Source organism: Megachile rotundata, chromosome 16 (assembly GCF_050947335.1).
Source record: "Megachile rotundata isolate GNS110a chromosome 16, iyMegRotu1, whole genome shotgun sequence".
Taxonomy (NCBI): domain Eukaryota; kingdom Metazoa; phylum Arthropoda; class Insecta; order Hymenoptera; family Megachilidae; genus Megachile; species Megachile rotundata.
Genome location: NC_134998.1, coordinates 2170303 through 2195084, shown reverse-complemented (window position 1 = coordinate 2195084; position 24782 = coordinate 2170303). Strand labels below are relative to the sequence as shown.

At 34.2% G+C, this 24782-nt stretch overlaps 1 long non-coding RNA gene across 1 annotated transcript in view; it reads right to left on the bottom strand.

Annotated features, from left to right (window-relative positions):
* Nucleotides 1-24782, bottom strand: part of LOC143265971 (uncharacterized) — a 359864-nt gene that overhangs the window by 185498 nt on the left and 149584 nt on the right. The window lies entirely within an intron of this gene.

Below are 24782 nucleotides of genomic sequence, written 5' to 3'. Positions count from 1 at the left end.
TTGGCAAAATTGGTCATTCAGAAATTTAGGAATTTAAGAATTTGAAAATTCAGGAAATTGTGGGCTTTTGGAAACTTGATTATTTGGAAATTCAGAAATTTAGAAATGAACTCTAAAATTTCAAATGTTCTATATTCCTAGATCCACAAATTCAATATCTTTAAATTTTCAGATCCATAAGTTTCTAACTAAGTCCACAAATTCCTCAAACACCAAACCCTTAAATACACACATTTCCACATCCCCAAATTCCAACGTTCCCAAATACCTAAATCCACAAATTACTATACTCCAAAAATTGAGGATTTCCATATCCCTGAAATTGCCGAAATTCCTAGGCTAGCATATTCCTATGTCTACAAATTTCTATGTTTACAAATTCCTAGGTAAGTATATTGTTATGTCACCAAATTTCTACGTCCACAAATTTCTACGTTGTCAAATTCCTACGTTTTCATATCTCTAGATCCACAAATGTCAAAGTCCCACATTCTTATTCCAACTTCAAGTTTTCGAACCTCTAAATATCCTTAAAAGTCAAGGAATTAATAGTCTTCTCTCCCACAGTTGCCATATTCTCTATGAAAGCCACGTTTACCACCAGCTGTCTGTGTAATGGTGATACATTGATTGATATACGAAGATAGCTTACTAGTTTTTTAAAATTATTAAGATTCCGTTGCCAATTCTATTATTTTTCGCGTTATAATTTTGCACTCGAGAGATAACTTTCAGGTACCATTTAACCCTTTGCACTCGAAGATAATTTTATTATATGCAAATAGCAACTTTATAATATTAGTTAAAATGTTAAATGAGTTCTTTTAAGGTTATTATTCTTCTATTAATAATTTTCACCATTATCTATTTCACTATGTTCATACATCACACCAATACTGTTACAGAATTAGTTAAAAAACGCCTATTTCAAATTATTGTATTAAATCAAATGAGAGGGGCCTCTCGAGTGCGAAGGGTTAATACAATAATAACAAATAGGCATTTCTGAACTAATTCAATAATACTACTCATGTGATTTATACACATAGTGAAACTATGTGTATAAATAATTAAGACTATCCACTAAGACAATAGTGGAAATTATTAGTAGATAAATAATAACCTCGAAAGAATTCATTTAACTTTTTAATTAGTAAGTTTTACAGTTGCTGTTTTCAGTAAAAATACCTTCGAGTGCAGAGGGATACTACTGATTTACTTAATTAGATGACAAAAATGCAAGGAATCATTGTAGCACTCAGACAAAGTTGATAGTGCTGCACAATAATAATTAAAAAAAAACAACATTCTTGTTCACAGTTCATATATTCTCTATTATTGCGTCCTCAAGCTACGAATGTGAAAACCTGCTTCATATCGTTCTGATGCCCTGAATTTTTCGTCTGATCTAAATCGTCCGTTTCTGATTTCAATTCGGTACTAAAGATCGAAAAATGGAAATTATATCCAGACGCAGTAATTGTACGATAAGCAACTTCCCAGTACGTTCTGGCGGTCGAAATTAATACGCAGATTATCCGGGAATGGTAATATCCAGACAGCAGAACCTTTAGCTCTGTGCCTAATTTCTGTCTTCCTTCGCAACTTATAATTCAAGCGCGCAGACTGGAACCGAACTGAACAGAACTACGGCAACTTGCGCAACGGTAATTATACACTTTCAGCCCCGGTTCCCGCGCTACCTGCCCGTCTGGCTGGCTGCCTGTGCGCCCTTAAATTTCGGTTTATTTATGTCCCGCCTGACGGCTTCACGCTTTGCCCTCGTCCAGTCCTCGGATGAATCTCGCGAGCACGGAACTGCAACTTGCTCTCCCTCGTGAGCTACGATTCTAACTTGGATACTAGTTGAAGATAACGAGCTGCATTTCTTTTATGACCTAACTTAACGGGGATGTTCAACCCTTACTGCGAATATATCTTAATACCTTGTTGACCGTCTGATTTTATAATTAAGGTGGGTGCATTGCATTTATTTGCGACTGTCGTGTTTGTTTCGACTGTGTTTGCCATCGTGTAAATTCGACTTTTGAGGATCGATGCAAAAATAAAGTTTTTACGAGTACAGGACGAGTTGGTTTCACCATAGGGTAGTCAAGTATTTTTGGATAGCCACAAATAATATGTATTCAATAAAGCCGAATTTTGGATGGTGCAGGTTTGAGACAGATGCTAACGTAAACAAAAACAATGGCTACATAGTAACGAATGCGATGCAACCATTTTGAAAAGATAGGATCAAATATATGTATATAAATGTCAATAGGTATGAAGCTTAATGTCAGCGTCATGAAACACTGCAACTTACACAATTTTATATTTAAACAATTTATTCTGTGTAAGTGCGAGTATATTCGTTATTGATCAGAGTGTTAATTCGCTGCACGTGTAATTTGGAACATAATCTTAATTTTGTTTGCATTCTTATTTTCTTTGGAAATTATACTCAGGCGGCTGTTGTTTATAATTAAGAATAAGATATAAAAAGTAGACATGAGAGACATCTAGTGTCTCGTATCTCATATCTTTCTATATGTAGATAAGTTGTATAGATTAAATGTATATATTTTGTACATAGAAGTTTATGAACATATTTTGATCACCACGGGTAATAAGTAATTATTATTTATTGGTTATTATATGCACAATCTGTGTGACCGTTTTTCGTTCAAATTTTTGTATATTTATACATATGCATATGCAGTAGCATTGCTCCTCTAAATATGTCATAAGTCTGAATCGTGATTGACTCTGCATTTGAGGAGTAAAAAGATGAAAATAGGAATCAACGAACAAGCTTATGTCGATGGCTGTTTCTATTATGACCTAGACCTACTATAACCTACTTTTTTAGTACAGTCTTAACTTTACCATTTGTTGTATAATTATAATTAATATACTAATTATGCTAACTGATATAAGTTTGATTAATCGTTCGATGAAATTGAACCATATAATAAATTTGAAATAGAATCAACCGAATTACCGTATTATACTACGTAGAGAATGAAGTAGAATAGTGGGATCTTAAAACGAAATAGACAAAAATTGGAACTCACAATAATAAAATGAAGTCGAGAAAAAATTCAGTTAGAAAGCGGAAAAATAAAATGAAATAGATAATAAAAAATTAAAAATAAAATGGAATGGATAAAATCAAAAAGTAATAAAATTGAAACCAAATAGAACCAAGAAGAAATGAACATAAAAAAAAATGAAATTAAAAAAGTGGAATAACAGAGTGGAATTAAAAAAATAAAGAATGAAATAATAAAACGTGAAAAGTAGAGAATTTTCAGCGAAAGTACCACATGGCGTTTTCAAGATGGCCGCGTTAATGTAGTTATAATAGAAGACAGAAGAATCCGCGACAATAAGAGAGCAGAATAAGAAGTAACCCGGGAAAGGTGGCCGAGCAAGATTTAAGAGGCAGACCCCGGGGCCAGTAATTCTTATAACAGCATTAAAACAGAGCACTTTAATTTACCGCACTGTAGGTTTCATTCCTTGTGCCCAAATAGTCTGCGTCGACTTCCATTATTCGTGCGTGTTATATAGGGTGACGCCATCGAGTTTCCAACGAAAACTCTTGGAATGTGTTCCGGCCACGTTAAGACAGAGGAAAGCTATTAACGTTACGTTCCTTTTGTGAGGAAAATTTTTAATTATTACATTATACTTATAATAAAGTCGTACGTGTGAGCTGTACTTAAACTTGCACCACACTTCATACTAGCCCATCGGTTTTTTAATATCTCTTTTAATTTCAATATCCTGTGGGGATTTTGTTTCCTTCATGAAGGTTTTTTTAAATCTGGTGAGGAAATTTCATGGCTTCTGACGTTCCAAATAACACCATAAATTATAGGGTTGAGACTGCGAAGGATTTCTTAAATGTGCAGAATTATACAGAATATACATTCTAGATGTATTGGATCGTTATACATGAACACTTAATATCAAATTAATATCCATTTTTGCTGCTCTAGAAGGAAGATTTCGTTTAAAAATGTCAATGTAAATCTTGTGGTTCATTATTTTATTAACTATGTGGAACTGCCAGCACCAGTTGCCAAATATTCTCACGATGTCAGTCATAACCAAGCAATATTATATTTACGTTATAAAATCTCTTGTTAGTAGTTCAGAATAATAGTACGAATACATATTGTTTTTTCTTATTAATTTCACAAGTTATTTAACTAATACTTTGTTTACTATATCATACACATTGCTTACAATAAATTAATAAACAATTTTACGAGGTCCTATTTGATGTTCGTTAATGTGCGAATACTGTATTCAAATAGCAAATAGTCTTTCATAAGTGTCACCTCCCTACGCAAGCTTGCAAAACAATGCCGCCGCAGTGCCACGAAATTTACTGTAACTGGCGCCGCTTCTATATTTATGATGGGCACCATAGAGCGGGCGATAACTACGTGATCCAACGGGGCGTCTCTAGCATATGCTGGCTCGGTAGAAATGCTCCTTCCGCTTTTCATTCCAGTCCACGCCCTTCGCGTTCAAATTAAAACGCGAACCGAGCCAGCCGTACGTGCAAGTAGCGCAATGCTCGCAAATACGTCGTCGACGGTAAATAATTCCTAATTAGTCTGTCGCCCAAGCCAGGACAACAACAATGGAGACGCAGGGAGAACTGAAACGCGACCGCGAATCGTCCTCTTGGTTCTCTCTTTATGTTTGCCGGATTTGCACGGGTTGCGATGGATCTCGCGAGACAACAGCTAAACCAAGCAAATTGTGATCTTAACTCGCTGCACTGATACCAACTACAACTTTCAGGGGATAGTTGTGTCGTCAATGAACGACTGTTTTGAGTGGATGTGTTAGAAATGTAGAGGATGGTTCAAAAATGAGAGTAACTTCAAATCACATGTTTATGTAATGCGAGATATATCTATTAAATGGATGTAGATTATAAGAGGACTATATAGAACGTATCCAAAATTTTGTTTCTTTTCTCAAGTTGCTATATTGTTATACTGGGTGGCCAAGATAAAAGAGGTAATGGACATCACGTGACCCCTCTCGAGCCCTCAATTCAAATATCACGTACAGTATGACTTCGGGCCTCTTTTATCTTGGTCACTCTGTAACGAAAGATATAGATAAAGCACTAATAGCAATTTTTGTTTAGTTACTAATGCACTGATGTATTTACAAGTTTTAGTACAAGTGTACAGGACGTTCCACAAGTAGATGGACAACTTTTTAATTTATATCGTATTTTCTCGTGGGAAACACTAGAAGACTATTGACAGTTGTAATAAAATGATGGTTCAGAAACAACCAAGCAGTTTCTGATCACATGTTTACGTTGTGTGAGATGTTACGTCTATTAAATAGATGTAGACTATAAGAAACAGTGTAAACATATTTCTTCGATACATGTACAGGACGTTTCAAAAACTTGGATTTCTCCTGTGCTCAAATTGTTGTATTATTATACTGAAAGATATGGATTATATGGACTGCTAAAAGTAATTTTGGTTTATTTACAAATGTACTGATGTATTTATAAATTTTACTATAAATGTATAGGACCTTGATGGATCAGCATTCGTATTTTACTTATATTGTGGCGGTGGCATAATACGCTACGTGCATTCGTTAGATACAGATTATAAGAAATAGTGTAAACATATCTCTTTCATGTGTACAGGGTAAACTCGGTATACATTTACATATGTATACAGGGTGCTTTAAAAATTCGGGACATTGTTTTGCTCAAGATACAGCATTGTTATAGTACAAAATTTGAACTATGTAAAGTACTAAAAATAATGTTGTTCATTAATACACTGCTAAATAAGTACTGGATGCATTCACAGGATTTAGTAGTTGAGTACAGGGAGTTTCAAAAATAGATACGGTAACATTTGAATATATGTTTCATATATCTTGTAATGATTATATAAAAGTGGTTTCAATAAATAAACACTGCAAGAAATATTAGAAAAGCATTTGATTCTGATAGAAGCACAGGCTATTTCAGAAACGGTTGTACAATTTTTTATTACATATTCTGTTTACGGTTATACTGAATGGATATAAGGAATAGTGTAATAATAATAACTTTATTAAGAAAATATTGTAAAGATATTTCTGTGAGTGTACACCAAAGCATTTCGTACATATATAGAATATTTCAAAAGCTTAAGACTATTAAGCTTGTAGTATTAAGACTATTAAGACTATTAAAGCTTTAACAGTATTAAGCATGTAAACTATTAGAATGACTGTAACCGCAGTTTAGAATACTGATACCAATTTTACTTGTAACATTAATAACACGCGATTCTAGGAAACATATGTATAGGGTATTTCAGAAGTAGGTAGGTAACTTGTGGAAACATACTTTACTTACAATATTGTATAATATGATAATATATATCCATACTTGTAACATGTTATAAGAGATTATGAGAATGTGAATCGCTAAAAAGATATATACATAAATACATGTATTGAAAGTTTAGGTAGTATAGGGAGTTTCATAAATATTGTACAAGTATACACTTATATTTAATTATATCGTAATATGACAAATAATATAATACAGTAGCAATAATATAGTAGTAGTAACGATAAGCTTTGAGTATTACTACCTTCTCTGTAAATAAACATATAAGTAGTTTCAAAACAATATAAAAGTTGGCAAAAAGCAACTATCCCTTCATCATACTCGTTCAATTAATTCAACCGAAGCTACTGGAAACGATGTGAAGGTGGTTATTCAAATGAAACATCCACAGAAGCGGGGAAAGAAGAAAAGGAAGAAATCGAGGCAGCAGCAGTAGCAGTAGAAGAAGAAGAAGAAGAAGAAGAAGAAAAAATTGCTATGCGGGACACGGCAGAGCAGCATAACGGTAAGTTCTCGCTGGCAAACGATCGTGGTGTCATTGTGCCGTCACAATGCAAGGTTATTCATCTGAAATTCTCACGGCGACATCAATCCTATCGCTCGATAGAAATCTCCCCTCTGCGTGCGGATTATTCCAGCTTCATTAGAAAGACGTGGCCCATGAATATGCGCGATGTGACCGACCTGATCAAGCTGCCATATCGCGTCACTTATCCGTGCAGACGATTTTCCCTGTAAATGCGACAACACATGTGCCGCGAATTTTGACGGAAATCTCAGGTGTTGCGTTGTTGATTTCTCTCTCTGCAGCCTGATATCCATTTAATTCAACACTACACTAGCAAACCAATGTTTTGATTACCATGAAGACTTAGGTCATGTACTTTCTTTCCATGCCCCATACAGCAGATATATCTCAGCGCTGATAAGTATTCAAGTTCTGATTCACAAATAATTAGGACGTTTAAAGGGAATTATGCATGTTGACAGCTGAAAGCAGTGGGGCTCTTAGTTCAAATATCAAATTACGAGGCGGACAGTATTCGGATTATCCCCCTAATTGCCGTTATTTGAATTTGGGTTTACGATCTTTGACCCTAAGTTTGTTGGAACATGCTGCACTTTCGGCTTTAACAATATCTATATTGATTGATGTACTTTTCAGAGGGGAGTATAAAATCATAAATCGTAAATAAATCAGGTAATAATTTGGTCACAGTGGATCAAAAGTGTTGATTTTAGAGTGCATAGGTGAACTACATAAATCAGTCACATTATTATTTCTGTTCACTGTACTAAATGTTCCAAAGAGAAACTGTTACTAATTTTATTAGGTATGTTTGTAATAAACTTTATACTGTCATAGGTAGGTACATTTGAAAATTAACCATCTTCCTGACTATTTCTTATGTTAATAACAATCAACTGCAATGTTTTAGTGCATCTACCATTCTACTTACTCTAATTTAACCTACGTGATCACTTTGCAAATATGTGATACTTCTTCTAAAAATTTGATGTCATAGGTAGATGCAAAGATGTGTCTGAAGTCTGACAATTGCTTCTCTACATTTTCCGTCTTTTACTTTTGTGTATAGTAATTATTTTCAACATTTTGATTCATCTACAATTTAAACTAGCCTAACATAATTCAGCAAATCAGTAGATGAATTGGTTTCTTCAAGAAGAGTAGATGCAAGAGAGCATCTAAAGTCTGTCAATTACTATTCTGTATTTTCCTCCCTTTTGTTATACTAATAACAATCATCTGCAATATTCTGATACATCTATCATTTTACCTAGCCTATTCTGACTCATGCAATAAGTTTGCAAATATATACTACTGTATCTTAACCAGTTAAGCGTGGCGACCTTTTGGCAAAGCGCGCACCAGTGTGTGTCGCGATATTCAAGCTATGACGAATTATCTCTCAAAGATTCATGAATCCATCTCAAATCATTTACATTTTTTATTTGTTTATTTCATTTCGTATTGCTCTCTAAACATTTAAAACATATTACAATATACGAATAAAATTTAGTTTTCGCCAAAATTACAATTTAAATATCAAATTGTAACAAAATTTTACACATGACGGATATAGTCGTTATGACACAAAATTCTGCCACATCTCCATGACGGATATAGTCGTCAAACACGCTTAACTGGTTAAAATATATCATAGTTGGATGTAAAGCGACAATTGAAAACTAACAATTACTTTCATATTTTTTCAGGTATACTTTTTATGTTTATAACAATTACAATGTTTTAGTTTCTTCTATAGTTTAACCTAGTTTAAACCAACTTATAATAGTAACTTTGTCCCAACATTTTGCATCATAGGCAGATACAAAAGTGCATCTAAGAACTGTTCATTGCCCTTTCAACTTTTCCTTTCTTTTTCTTGCCTTATAGCGATCACCTGTAGTGTTTTACTTCAGCGAACATTCAACCTAACGTAATCCACACAATCAGTTTGAGGAGATACAGTTCTTAGTTCATATATTCGTTACCATAGCCTCAGAGGTAGATACAAATGTACCTCTAAAGACTTGATTATCTCTCCATTTTGAAATTTCCATCCTTTTTATGTTTATAAAAATCGCTTACAATGTTTTGGTTCATCTATTATTTACTCTATCCTGACTTGTCCCAAATAATTAATCTTTATCCAAAGATCTGTTGTCACAAATGTAGAGATACATTTAAGAAGTATTAACTGTTTTTATATTTCTTCATTCTTTTTTCTTATGCTTAGAACAATTACTTGCATCGTTTTGGATCATCTAGTATAATTACTCCACACAATTAATTTGAGAATATACCTCGTGAAAAAATATGTGCTTGGATCAGTATTACTTTACCACAGTAGGCAGGTTCGACACAGGGAGAAAATAGAGCCAGTAATGGTGACCTTCTATATTTCTTCGCGCAATCAAGACATTTCTGGGTAATTTGTGGCCGTAGGAGGCGGATACCTTGCTGGGGCTACATAGCAAAGATCTAATATACTTGACTCATAATCATTAATCACTGGAAAGGAAAATCACTCTGGTGGATGTTAATGTTTTTTCTTCTGTTGCGAAGTTACTGAATTGTGTATAGAGACCTCTTACGAGGGTCTCAATTCTACCTATGGTAAATGATACATGCTATACTTAAAAAGATTATATGAATAGCAAAGATATAAGCAGTATTTACAGAAATTATAGTGATCAGTATATTCATAATAGATACAATTTTTAAAAACAATTTCACACTTCAAATACCGCCGTAAAGTGATGGAAAATTCTTTGAAATAGGATTTTTATTTGTAACAAATCTACTAAACAATTCTTACATTTAGTCATCTTTTTATTGGACATTTTATGTATTTTACAGAATTATGTGTAATTTATAACACAAAATGAAGTAGGTGATATTTATATTCATGTTGAAATTCATATAAAGAGAAAAAAATTTAGTAGCGTTTGTTTTTTATAACATTCTGGCATTATTTTGGTTTAAGAAATACAGTACATTTGGGGATTTTTGATATTCAAAATTTTTTACTTTGAAAACTTCAATTCGATAATTAAAAAATTTTTAAATGTATAAATTCCAAACCGCGAAACCCTTCAAATTAATGATTAAAAAACTAAACTTCTCAATTAGAGTATGTATAAACTTCAGATATTCAAAATTCAAAAATTTGGAAATATTCGTTCGAATATAAGTTTTTATTAAAAAATTGGATAAAGAATCGTTTACATATTAAAGCAAAATAAAAAAAAAATTTCCTCGAAGTTTATATTAATAACAATCAATAATAACCCAATCAATCAATCAATATCAAATCATTCAACGAACGTGGTGAACCGCAAAAGGTGAAAATATTTAACAAGATCTTTCAATCCCCAAATTCACCCTTTCACTACGAACGGTAGTCATTAAGGAAGAGTACAAATGCTTTTAATATCCCTTATAAAACAAAGGAAGTTACATACCCAAAGTTAGAACCATTTACTGAATCATTCCATTTAACCGCAGCAAAATATTCGCTAGCAGACGTGGCCAAGTATGGCCGACTTTAATGACCGTGTTTAAGGGATGAGATGGACGAACGGGTCATTTCGCGAGGACATTTATAAATGACATAGCAGCGGGACGGCGATATAACCCGACTTGACTGGCGCCCTGTTCCGGCCAAAGAGGAAGCAGGGGTTGCGACGCGGAAGGGGTGGCTTGTATGGGGGTGGTGTGCGCGGATCTGAATCGGCCAGGGAAACTCTGAGGATAGTGGTTTTAGATACATACCCCGTGTACATAGTTGCTACACACAGACGACCCGACCATGCACATTCGGAGGTTGCTTGGTAATGGCTTCGGTTTATTAATGACCGGTCAGCTGAGTTAGCAACCGGCGTGTATTCCACGCGAACCACCCTTAACGCACGCCTACCCCATCCGACTCGATTGCAAAACCCATGGACAGGGATGAGAGTTTTGCTTAGCCAAGAAACTTGCAGATAGAGCAAGAAATAGTTCGCTACCTTGTCTGATTCCTAACTTTTTCTTTTCATTTTTGTATACCATACGAACGGTTGAAGCTGTATTGATTTTAAAGTCGTGAATGAAACAATAGTTTGAAAGCATTAGAAATTTGTTTATATGATTATTAAACACAGGGTTCTACAGCAGTAAAAGTATTAGAGTGCAAGTCTTACGAGGTGACTTCTGCTTAGCTGCGTGCTGTAGTTATACTAATTAAAATCAGTGTTGTGCTTATATGTATAGCACGATGTTATATTGCTAATTGTTCTTGTTAATTTGAGAAAATTAAAAAAACTATAAATAAATTGATAAACTGATAAATCTGACTTGAAAAAATTCCCATGACAGTTTCTGACATAACAACTTACTAATAACACTGTCCTTAGCCAGTACATTTACCATACAAGAAAAGTCAGCAATAATTGAGTCTCATAATACATAACCTCAAAAATCATAAGATAAATCCATAAAATCTATAAAATCATAGATAAATCCATCTTCATGATTTCATCCGTTTTCTTGTTTAAAAATAACAAAATAATAATAAAATACAAATTGACAAGCATAACGAAACATTTCAGTTTCACGCACATCTTACAGTGGGAAACTTAACCTAACCACGAAGGGAAATGTGTTAATAAAATGACACGCAGTGAATACAAACAAGGTAGTTCTAGGAAACTTCTCTATAGGGAAACTGTTGTATTAAATAATTCAGTATAAAAGAATTGAATCAGATACGGGAGCTGATCCCTCTAATTCCATTCTAAACGTCAACGCGTCATCGTAATTTGATCGTTTACGCAGCTCGGGGCGTCGCATGTTCGACTAACGAAACACGTATCACCGTTCCTGGTGTGTTTACAGTGAAAAACGAAAAGCGCGCTAACCCGTCATTACGATTCCTCTCCAATCGAGGAATCGAGGAATCACAATGACCCCCGTCGACTCTAATCCAGTCGATGCACGACGCAATTGTTGCATATGCTCACATGCCGTCATGCGTGATTCCAAGTAACCAATAGACATGATAGGGTTAAGGGAATCCGTAATTATCGCACAATTTGCTTTTAACGATCAGAAAAGATCTCGCACTTTGTCTCCAACTTCAAACGTTTGCAAAATTGCGACATGGATGAAATACGCCATCTTTCAGGAAGCAGAATCTTTAGACGGAAATCTAACCTAATGTGTACATGATGTGTGAACAATTGAAAAGAATAAGTTATGACTATTTAACTGAACAATTTTTCTACTGTCTTACAATATCGAGTACACATATTATTGTTTAATTATGACTTTGACTACAGTATGACTAAAATACATTATAATTAAAATACATATAGTGAATAAATGTATCTTTACATGGATAACGTTTACATAATTCATCAACAAACACAATCAGAAAAAAACAAGTGAAATTGTTAAAGCCGAAATCTTTTTAGGAGTTCACGTTATAAAATTTTTAGAAGAAAGCAATGAATCTAACCTAACTTGTGCACAGAATTCAGTTAGTGTCATATGATGCATCATGTTCGTATCACACTTCAAACTTCAATAGGAATATTCACACATTAATTGTATTTGCAGTATAGTTAAATTGTCATTTTAATTACTATTGTATAATGCAGATTTAACTTAAATTATAATTATATAATACAATTTTAATTTTAAGTACATAATGGAAATTAAATTTTAATTGTAATTACAGAATGTAAATTTAAATGCAATTATAAGTACATGATAGAATTTCAATTTGAATTATAATTACATAGTACAAATTTAATTATAGTTATAATTACATAATGCAAATTTAATTTGAATTACAATTCTCATAGATCTTTATTAATCTCTCTGATAATCAATTATCAGAATTGCTAAATAGCCTGACGTGAAATTAAATAAATGTAATAAATAATTCACTTTTGAGAGAGCAGCTATTACAGAAAGAAACATAAACTTAACCTGAACAATAATTCCAGTTACGTTACCTAGTACCTTAGTATTGTGATGACTAGTTACAAAAATCCTACAAAAAATTACTGAAGTCAAAAAATGAAATGCAAGGGTTTGGTTTATATTTTATACTTTATTTGTATTGTATCCAACACACTATCTAGCTTTATATAATTTGGTCATTTTATAATGACCAACACATTTCATATAAATAGAAAATTTTAAAACGAGACTGAGATTTCCTAACCTCTCACTCATTTCCTTTACAAAACCAGAATAAAATTACCAACCTCAAAAATACCAACACACAAAATATTTTTGTCGCAGAAATTCCAACAGATTCTATCTGTAACTTGTTTACTTCCTTTCTCTGAGTGCACCAATCACCGTCGGCCGTATGAACGCATAGGGTAACCGTAGGAAACCGATCAAAGCCACCAAGCAAATAATTCAAATCGTCCACGTTCGTTCATGTAAATGGCGTAGCCGGCGTTGCGTTCATACACACATGGAAAGTGGCCTAAGGGAAACGTCACACTCGTTTCCAACGTCTCCTCTAGTAGCACGTCAGACGTCTAATATATTGACGTTAAACGTGGAACTCCTCCCGAGATGTGTCCCGCGGTAAACAGGGGTTCTTCTCGCATGTGAAAGGATCGGAATGCGAGCAAAGGACATTAAGCTTGGACAGCATCGGAACGAAAGCGTCTCTTTGTCCCTGTCAAGCTCAGATTTGAGGAAAAATAACATAAGCGATGACACGCGAGCCATTGTGCTCCGATCTCGGACGATGACTGGCGATGCTCGTTGTGGGAATTTCGTTGGCTCTCTGTTCACGTGCCGCCTATTAGGTTGCACTATGAAGGAACGGTTTGAATACCAGAGGTTGTTACCTGATCACTACCCGTCGACCATAATTGAACAGTTTCTACGTATATATTAATTTCATACCGTTTAACCTGACTACTTTTAACTGCCCCATTTATTTCGCACTTTCTTAAATTTCTATTATTAAACAAGGTATGTGCACTTTTAAAGCGTATATGACATATGAACAATTGCAAAAAATAAGTTATGATGTATGATGTTCTTCGAACAACTTTACAGTGCAACTTTACAAACTTTAATAATTTGCCTTCTAAAATAGCTGCAATAATAATATGAGCAGAGTGCTTAATAAATTTTAACTTTCCAACCCGTTGCATGAAAAGTCAGCAAAGAAATGTACAAGCTGTTCAATATATCAATACATTGGAAGCCTGTCACCTCTCCAACTTCCGGCTACCGACCATCATGTTTTCATCAATATTCGTCACGTTTTTTAATAGGACAATTACTATTCCCGCACTTAATATACGCCATGTTTTATTTTATCGAGCGTTTCATCTACCGCAAGTGCCACTGTTCCGGAATGTTCTCGGTAGCTTCTGAGCCGCCCCATTTCCGGATATTTTTCATTTCGCATGATCGATAAGCCGTTCGATCGCGTTCCTCGTCGAAAAATGGCTGAGTAGAAAAACTTGTTCTTGTCACCGGCCGGGCTTCTGACACCTGTTAGCCCGCGAAATTTGATCGATCGACAACGACAACAACGTCGATACTCGTCTATAAGTCTCCGTGGGGAAGAGTCTGGCAAAAAAGAACGCGTTTGACAAACAGTTATGGTATGGTTCCATACATGGGGAATATATGCCAGACGGATCGTAATACGGTGTGGTTGGTCCGCAGTAGAATCATGGAATACACGGTTTCCATCTCAGAATTCCCGAGATCTCGTGTGTATCGCGACTTTGATACTTTCTCCCTGATACGAACCCTCAACCATACATAAAATCGTGTTTAGTACACTTTTGGATAATATTTCTCTCTAATATTGTTTCCACGACGCGGCATGACTTTCAGGGTACAAGCGTATACGGTTATGGGTATATGCAGGATGTTAGGCTAGAAGTTGTGGAATTTCTTTTTGCCATGAGAAACACTTTATACTGTAGAAGCGTATATAAGATGCTAAGGCGAACCGTTGAATTATTATACGGTATAGTCAAGAGCAAATCTGTTCTCTGTGAAAAATATGGCACCTAAGGGAAGAAACCTACCACTCGATTTGATTGTTAGAGATTTTTGGAGATTTGAAAGCTTGACGATGAGTAATTTAGGGTTGTAGGAATTTAAGTCACTTGAAATTTGAGAATCTAGGGATGTGGAGATTTACGTACTTAAAGGTCTAGGAATTTAGGAATACAGGGATTTGGAACATAATCGACGTTGAGATTTAGAGCATTAAAAGTTTGAGGATCCTAGGAATTTGACGTGTAAAAATTTGATCTAAGGATTTCACGACACAGAGATACAGAAATCTAGTTTAAAGACCTGGGTACTTGTAGATATACAGATTTAGAAATAGAGAAATTTGAATATCTAGAGATCCACAATTGATTTCAAAACTTTATTATTTTTAAATATTGAAAACTATATGATTTAGGAGTATTGAAGTTTTGCTGTTTAGAAATTTGAGGATTTGAAGAATTAGAAGTTTGAGAATTTGCAAGTTAGGAAAAAAAGATTGAAAATTATAAATATTGGGAAATTTGAAAATTTGGAAATGTAAAGGAGCTTGAAAACTGTATTTAGAGAACTTCCGAATTTGTTAAATTATAAAAATTTAAAAAATTAAAAAAAATTAAAAAAAAATTAAATATTTAGAAATTTGGGAATATGAAAATTCACAAATGTAAAAATTAAGTTCATATGTGTGTTGTTATTTAAAAGTAACCTACATTACGCTCGAGTGCACATTGTCTAAATACAAAACGGGTATAATGTCTCAACATTTTCATCAGCATTGCAATTAGACCTTCAGAATTTGAATCTAGCCTAACCATGTCAATCACGATTGATTGCTTTTTGACCACTACACTCTATGGCTTCAAACGATATAAACTGTAAATTGGGTCATGATTGCCTCGAAACCTCAATTTAAATGCTACTGATGTCCGACATATTTTAAATAGTGGCTTAGTCAAACCTAATTACGCAGTCCTAATCAGTGTATTTCCTGTTTATTATCTGTGCAGCACATTGAATGGTACAGGTAGAACATGAAGGATCATATAACCTAATTACTGTCATACATATCCTCATTGAAGAGTGTATTGAATACAAGATATTTCTTTGGCTAACCTAGTAATTGCTATATCTGTCACCATTTTGCGTAATAGCACATTAGAAATATGAAGTATTACTCTTAATTTAACTTAACTGCTGATATACCGCCGTTCTTATACAGTAAATTGAACGATATATTTACCTTATTTACCTCCATTGCACAGTACTTTAAGTGATACATTAGAATTACGGAAGATTCTCCCAAGGTTAACCTAAACGTTGACATACATGTCTTCTTTAGGCAGTAAATTGAATGACACATTTGGAACTTAAAAGATTCTTAACCTAACCTAATTGCTGCTGTACTATCCATTGCGTAACTCTTCAAATGACAAATTAAAAATATGAAAGATTTTCTTCAGTCTAATCTAACTGTTGACGTACAACTTCTATTATGTAGTACTTTAAATGACAAATTAGAAATATGAACAATTTTCTTCAGTCTAATCTAATTGTTGCCAAACCTACCTTCCTTAGGCAGAAAATTGGATGATTCGGAATATGAAAGATTTTTCTAATCTGACCTAACTATTGCCGCGTCTACCTTTATTGCACAGTACTTTAAATGACATATTAGAAATATGAAAGATTCTCCCTAACCTATCCTAATGTGCCATATGTACTTCTCTTGGGCAGTACACTGAATGATAGAAGTATGAAAGATTCTTAACCTAACTGTTGCCGAATCTGTCTTTCTAATTACCCCCATTTCCTTGATGGCCCCATATCCCATATACTAGGTGATGCAAAGTGTAAATAGCAAAGTGCAGCTACTAACCAACGTTCTAGTATCAAGATTCCACTGCAGTTGTCATTTCATGTTCCGCACCGAAGCTCTATCGAGTTTCCGAAGATGCCTAACACGTTGTCGCGACGTCTAGGTCTGTCCTGCCGCCTGTCATAGTCTCACGGCGCTAAACGATTGGTAGCTTAACGAGTGTCGATGCAAATGCCGCAAATTGTTAACCCAGAACACGCGTGAACACGGCGCGGCGATCGGTGGATATTGAATTCCAAATTCCCCGATTATCGGTGCTCTATTTGTTCTACTATCTGGCAGCGAGGCACGTAGCCGCGATCGGCTTCTCGCCACTGAAATATGTCGTTTGCGGTGACGTGAAGGTACGCGACGAGTGCGTCGCATATGTAATTCCTACTTAGAGTCGACATTACGGTAATATACGGCGCATTAACCAAGTTTCTGCCTTCGACTCGCTCGACCGCCCTTTCTCTTCGCCCTCCCTCCTCTTCCTGCTCCTCGCCATCCCTCTGTGCGCCTAGGCTCCCGTCCCGTCGGTGAGCTTCACGTGTTTGTTTCATCAAGTGTTTTTTTCAGGCTTCTCACCGGATACGTTCGTGTAAAATGAAAAAGAATTCTTGTCGTGCGAGACCGGTGTCCGACACGCACTGGCCACGTCGAATTCCGCTTCCTGGCTAGCAACATTCCCATCAAGTACTCTGGTGAACTTGAAAATTATTTCCGTTCGCTGATATTAAATCACTTTACCGTTAGTGGTATATTGGAAACAGGCTCCTTGTATCACTTTTCTTGTCTGCGTTTTAAATTGCACAACCGACTAGACTGTTAATCCTTAAGGGAATGGATGTTTAAATATTTAACAATGATATGCCATTTGTTTTATTACGTATTATAAATGAAATGTTCAAGTACATTAGCAAAGGCTTAGAGCAAGTTTAATTGAGGGCAACTACAGCATACAAATGTTTGTCCATTCTTCAGTTAACCCAAATCGAGCTAAACCTAACCCGGACATATAGTTACATTATTGACTCAGTAGATACATCTGTATTACTGAAAAATGAATACAATTAGGTGGAAGTACTGTGATATTACTTCTGAAAATAATACACGTAGAATAGCAATTAAATGTCTTCATTTAGCAAAGTGTCACTCATGTGTAAGTTTCTAACATATGTAAAAAAGTTAGTTATTTTTTGTTAAATGTTTCATATCCAATCACAGTAGATATTTTGCCGGAAGCAGATCAAACATATGTTTAAACAATTACGGATAGTAATTGGTAATGATTACGGTGTCAATAACCAGAACGCTATACGGTTGGTGAAACAGGGATGCTTTTCAATTGGCGGCCATGGCGTGGCAATCGACATGAATTTTGAAGCGTATCTGATAGCAGCACGGTGCCGCCTAAATATTTGATGAAACATTCCGGCCGCAATATGGGGCCCCGCATTTCCCCGGGAAACGCCGTGATCTCCTGTACCGGCACAGCAGCCCAGACCGCCATTACTTTGATACATAACCTCACTCCTCTCCGTCCCTCTCCCGTCCATATATTGATAGCGAGGATGCATTATTGATGCATCGGTTATATTTATGGGGACAATTTAAAGCTCGCCAATCATTTCTCGGTACCGAATCGATCGTGCGGCCGCGGTCGTTCGTTGAACCGGGCCGTATTAAAAATTCAAACGGAACGGCGGGAAATTTGAAATGCGACGCGTGTGCCTGCGGCCTCGAACGCATTAATGCATGCAGTCAATTACGCGCGGACAGAAAGGAGATGATAATTCCAACGAAGTCAGTGGATTTCGTCGAACTTGCAAACAAACAACTTTCAGGTTCATGAATAACCCAAGTGTTTTTCGTTTTTCACGCTTTGATGGCCGCATATTTCGTGGAATCTATGAATCTTGCGTTTTATATTTTCCGTTGTGTCTAACTGTGGATTATTAATTTAATTTGCGCTATAAAATAACTTGCTTTCAAGTCGCTATTACTTGATGGGATAGATAACAGTGTCTAAGGAGATCACGAATATGTGATAGTAGCTGTCGAAATACTATTCGTTGTGTACATAGCAGTTTTAATAAAAATTAGTAACAATTAACAGAAAAGATTATGTTATATCTTGTGATTAATTAGTTAAGCATCCCATACGGCATCAGATTAACTAGTTAGATATCCCATATTTTTAATTTTGTATATTCATCAAAATGAACGAGAAATCAAGCTATTTGTATAGTTCCAAAAGAAAAGGCTGTTATTGTTTAATATTTCATATATTGATGGACGCATTCGCGTGTGGAGAGGAATACTGATCCCCTATGGCGTGTCGGGACAAAGTTGATTTTTATGTTCGAATATCGAGAGCCTCAGACGAGGCTTGTCAGATGCGTAGGGCCGAAGGGACATGTGTGAAAAGGGTGTGAGAATAGGGAGAAAGTGAACATGTCGTAGCCAACGGAAACGTTCTCAGGAGGCTTAAAATAAATCCGAATATAAATAATAGCGATATTAATTAAATATTCTTATAACACAAAAATTATGATCTTATTTTTATTAATATCAGTTCTGCATTGAGATATGCTATTAACATTCTAGTATTTTATTAATATAAGGTAACAGATACAATATGAGCGAAATTTCTCCATTTATTATGTTTGTTTCCTTGTCTTGTTTCACTATATCCCCTTTTATATTTCAGCTAAGAGTACTTGTTTGCTGTATAGAGTACTTGCATAATGCAGTAAAAAGCATTTTATAGCAGATTTCTTAATAATTCTGCTCTTGCCCTATTGCACATGAAATAAAGTTTCAAAGTATTTAACTTCAAATTACGTTCTTATCCCATTTTCGGGAAAAGTGCAGAGTAGTTGATATTTTAAATAATTACCTGTCAAAATCAAAATGTACAAGGAAAATTAAGGTCCTAGTTAATACTAATTATGTAGTAGTAATTGTGCAAAGTGTTCGATATCGACAGAAAAAATACTTATGTTTACATACCAACTTTATAAAAACCAGTCTGCCTTACCCCACTTCACCTTTCTTCAAGATATGATATATAATGTTCGAATGATTTACAATAAATTTCTCATATTCTCAAGTTTTACATTTTCTACAAAAATTGTGCAAAACAAAATTTTACATTTTAACTCGTGAGGTAATTTAGTTAACGTTACTGATAGTAGTAGTTAATAAGTAATTTAACTAGTAAGTAATTAAGGTTAGAAACTTATTGTAATTTTAAAGTAAATTCCATAATACTCTTCATTCAATTCACTGATTGCATTAGATAATTTAACTGTTAATGCTCATTAATTACTACAAACGCAAAAAATTGTTAAATGACCTTGACCGTAACCTTGACCACTAAAGCTATGCGCAGTCGATAACGGCAAATAGCAAACGTGCGCAGCAAGGTTTATGCAATAAATGCAGTAGAATAAAGTATAATAATTTTATTGCGCAAAATTGTTATGCATGATTAATTGCACATATGTTTTACATTCATAGTCATTTTAAAAATATGTCGATATAAAGTACGGTGAAAGGAACTTCATAGAAGTAAAAATATTTTATTTAACACTTTTGTTTTACGTAGCTTCTCAAAGTAGGTCGAGTCTGTTAATTACAAATAACGAGATTAACGTAATTGCTTCTTTACATTGATCGTTGGTATGTTTTACTGGCAATTACATAAAATTTTTTGTCATATTTTGAATTTAGTTTCGCTTCTATTATTCAAATATCAATAATAACTGTGTAATGTAGGTAAGTTTTCTTATCAGTTTCAACATTCTTAAAAAGTCTTATTATGTTCACAATTAATTTTTTAATAAAGCAGCATCATCGAAGAAAGATTTGAAATTTGTTAATTTTCAGATTCAGAAATTCTGAGTAGAAACATAGAAAAGTAGGAAAAACATCTAATTTAGAATTTGGAGATTTGTAAACTGAACAATTAATTAAGGATTTAGAAATTTGAGAATTTAGGAATTGCAAGAATTTCAAATAATGAAAATTTTTTAATTTTCAAATTTAGATGTTTGGAAATTAGAAATTTACGTATATACGAATTTTAAGATTTGCTTATGAACTTGAGAAATTTGAAGGTTTTGGTATTCGAGATTAAAAAAATATTGAAAATTAGAAAAATATAGGAATTTAAAAATAGATTGCTTTAGATATTAGAAGATTAAAAACTTAGAAAGTTTAAGAATTAAAAATTTGTAATGTTTTTAAATTTTCATGTTTATAGATTTGAAATTTATAAACGTATAAGAATGTGCAATTTGATATTTACTTGGATATTAATTTAAAAATTACTAAAATGTTTATTCAGAAATTTAGAAATTTTCAGAAATTGTCGATTTTCGCAATTGGAAAATTAGTAATTTCAAAAATTTCTTTTTTCAATTTCACGACCGACATCTCCTTCATTTATACTGTTATTTTCTTTAAATAAGATAACCGCATATAATTCCCTATACCTCCTATCTATACATATGTATGTATACTGTATATTGCCATTTCCTCTAACTGCAACCTAGTGCAGCACTCTATACAATATGTACATGATCACACACATAAAAACAAGTCACAAAATACCGATCTTCACAACAATTCCCCAAAACCAAAACCCAATACTCAAGCAATATATTACCAACCGACAAACAATAACATAACCAAACGATCAAAGTAATTTCACAAAACGGTACTTCCATCGCAATCGTAAGAACGAGTGGCGCTATCTCGCCAGTCGTTGCACGCTAAGGGTGTACCTAACCTCTCCGCAGATTTATATTCGCCTAATCCGGGCGCAATAGCGTCGACCAACACGAATGCTGCGACCAACGATGAGGGGCTCTCTTAATTGAAGTATACCTTATCTAAAAACTGGTGATCCCGCAGAACCGCGAGCCTGGAAGACCTTTGATCCGTTAAGGTCTGCTCGGCCGTGATTGCGGGTTCTTGTCTTCTCTTATAATTGATATTGGCTGGACGGTGCGGGCGTCGTCGTGGTGCGAGTCAACTAGAGAGCGACGCCTAACAGACAGAGACGGAGACGCTTCGATGGCCTCTGGAAAAGGGGAAGGCCGGACTGCTCTAATCCCCGATGGTCCCGTCTTCGAGAATAGTTGGTAATCCCGTTGGATAGTTGGAGATCACCGAGTTACACCGGACACACTTCGGAGTCGGGGGCTTTTATTGGCAGATGCTGCTAAGGTGGATGTCTGAAGAGAATTTCGACTTGAGGAACTCGCTGGTTGCACTACGTCGGTCGAAGTCGAACGCGGAGCCAATAGGAACGAACAGGCTGCTTGCCCGATCGAGCTGGAAAGCGCCTAATGTCCCAAGTCCAGATCTAACCCCGGCTAAAGACTTATACCGGTATACTTAATGCATGTGGTCTAAGACGGCCCAAATGTTGCTCTACACAGTTTCTAGCAACTGTAAGATTCTATTGTATCTTGTAAATGGTTCAGATCCCCTAGGATCGAAGCTCAGATTAGTCCTGACTGGATAAGAAGCTTCGCTTCCTGCAGGGTATATCGAGTGAAATGCTTATGGTGTTTACCTAAGTGTCGTTAGATCGAGCGCATCGAAAATTACAGGCAAAAGTTGGGATCGTATGACAAATGGTAGATATTTGACTTGTTACTAACTTTACAGAGAAGTAATTCTTTATTATACAGGGTGTTTCACTTAATATATTCCGAATGTAGATTTTATTGTACAAGACATGCCACTTACTATATTTCATCCCTTCTCAAATTTCCGCATTGTTTTTGATGTTATACAAAAATGCGAAGTGGATAGAAACTGTCTCACATTTATTAAAATTATTCACATATTGTAATAAATTTTAATTGTCCAATTACATTATACAGGGTGTTCTACTAACTCCGTTATATGGTCTCTGTTGTTTTTAATAGTACACAATAACATAAAGAGGATAGTAAACAGTGTCTTCCATTTATCAAAAGTTATAAACACAACTGAGTTTTGATCATCTATTAATATTATAGAGGGCGTTTTATGTACTATTACGTGACAATTTCTTCATTATTTTTTATGATATACAAAAATGACAAAAGGATAATAAACAGTATCTTCTATTTATTGAAATCGTTCATATATCGCGATGAATTTTTATCGTCTATATTATACTGGGTGTTCCATTTATTATTCCGTGAAATGTAATAAGTATTTCTCTTATTTTTAATTATACATATAAATATTAGTAATGTAAAACAAATTTGAAAAACATAAAATGCTAAAATTAAATATCACTACATTGAAGTGCTAAAATTCAATGCTAAAATATTTGTGAGAAACTACAATTTACTAAATTTGTGGATATGATAAAACATTTGCAAATCGCAAAACAGATTGCTCTGGTGTTTATCAGCATCTCACAAGCAAGGAACAAAATATGATATTTCTGATAAAGCGTGTGGTCAGATTTGTCCCGTAGCGTCCATATCCATCCCCAAGATAGAAACTGGTTCGCACGTGTTGAGGATGAAGCAGATAATTCTTTGTCCCAGTAGGACGAACCCAATCTTGTTGCCGTTGTTCCATAATCAAACGATAACCCAGAGGATACTTTGTTCATCCGAAACTCTATCAAACTGGAAGATCGTCAGCGATTGAACAAATTGAGGCGAAGTGGTGTTATGGTAAGACTGTGACGAACATGTTTGAAGATATATACGATGAATATATATTCAAAATAAAAATTATTATAAGAAAAGTAAAGTTATTTAGATACGCTTTTAGGCAAGAGTGAATGGGAAATTTTAATTAATCGAATTTAATTTTTCAGTGTACACTTTGCTTTGAACTATTAATGATATTAGGTAGTGTAGGAAAATTATTTTACACTTTTACTATCAAACTTTAGTTGACTTGCAATATAATACATATAAAAAAAGAGCAGGATCTAAAGTAAATCATTTTTGGAACAGTACTATTAATAATATATACTATTAATAACGTTAGTACTAAAACAGTGTAGATACTAAAACCGCTATAAATTTTAATAAAATGGCGGTCTACGTGAATATTAAAAGAACTAACAATAAATACTATTAACACTGGTATTGTAGTAGTTCCAGTGTTAATAGTTTAATAAATATTAATAATAAGACTGCTGTAGTAATTTAAATACAAATGACATTATTAATACTAACAACACTAGTTGTGCAATAGTGCAACTATTAATAACGCTGTAAATATTATTAGTAATGTACACAGTACGAATATTGACATAACAATGCTAAGAAAACTAATGTTAATTAACATGTTAACAAAGCTAATTCTTCAATACTGCAACTGTTAATAATATTGTAAATATTACTAATAAATAATAATGTACAATAGTACAAATGCTGACAGGAATATCATTAGTTGTATTTGCTATTGCAATAGTGCAATTAGAAATAATACTATAAATATTTATAATCATGACACAGTAGTACAATTATTAACGTAACACTATAATAGTACAACTATTGAAAATGCTGCGAATATTAACATCAAAATTATATATCGTATCAGTGTAAGTACTAACAGAATTACAACTATCTGCAGCATTAACATTATCATAGCACAATTATTAGCAGTACTATAAATACTAATGATAATAGTGTTATAATGCTATAACTATTAATAGATAATACTACTCGCAGGAGGTTCATAGCAATGAAATAATTAGCAACACTGTAAATATTAGCAACTATGTAGTATTTTGAAATAAATCCCAATTAAAGTTTTGCTATATGTTGAAGTGTAAATATTGAAAAAACTACTAATAGTAACGGCATTAGTAATAGTGCAGTTATTAATAATTATAAATACTAGCAACAATAGCAGTATAATGATAAAATTATACATATAGTTATATGTATAGTAGTACAGTATAATATATAGTAGTATAGTAA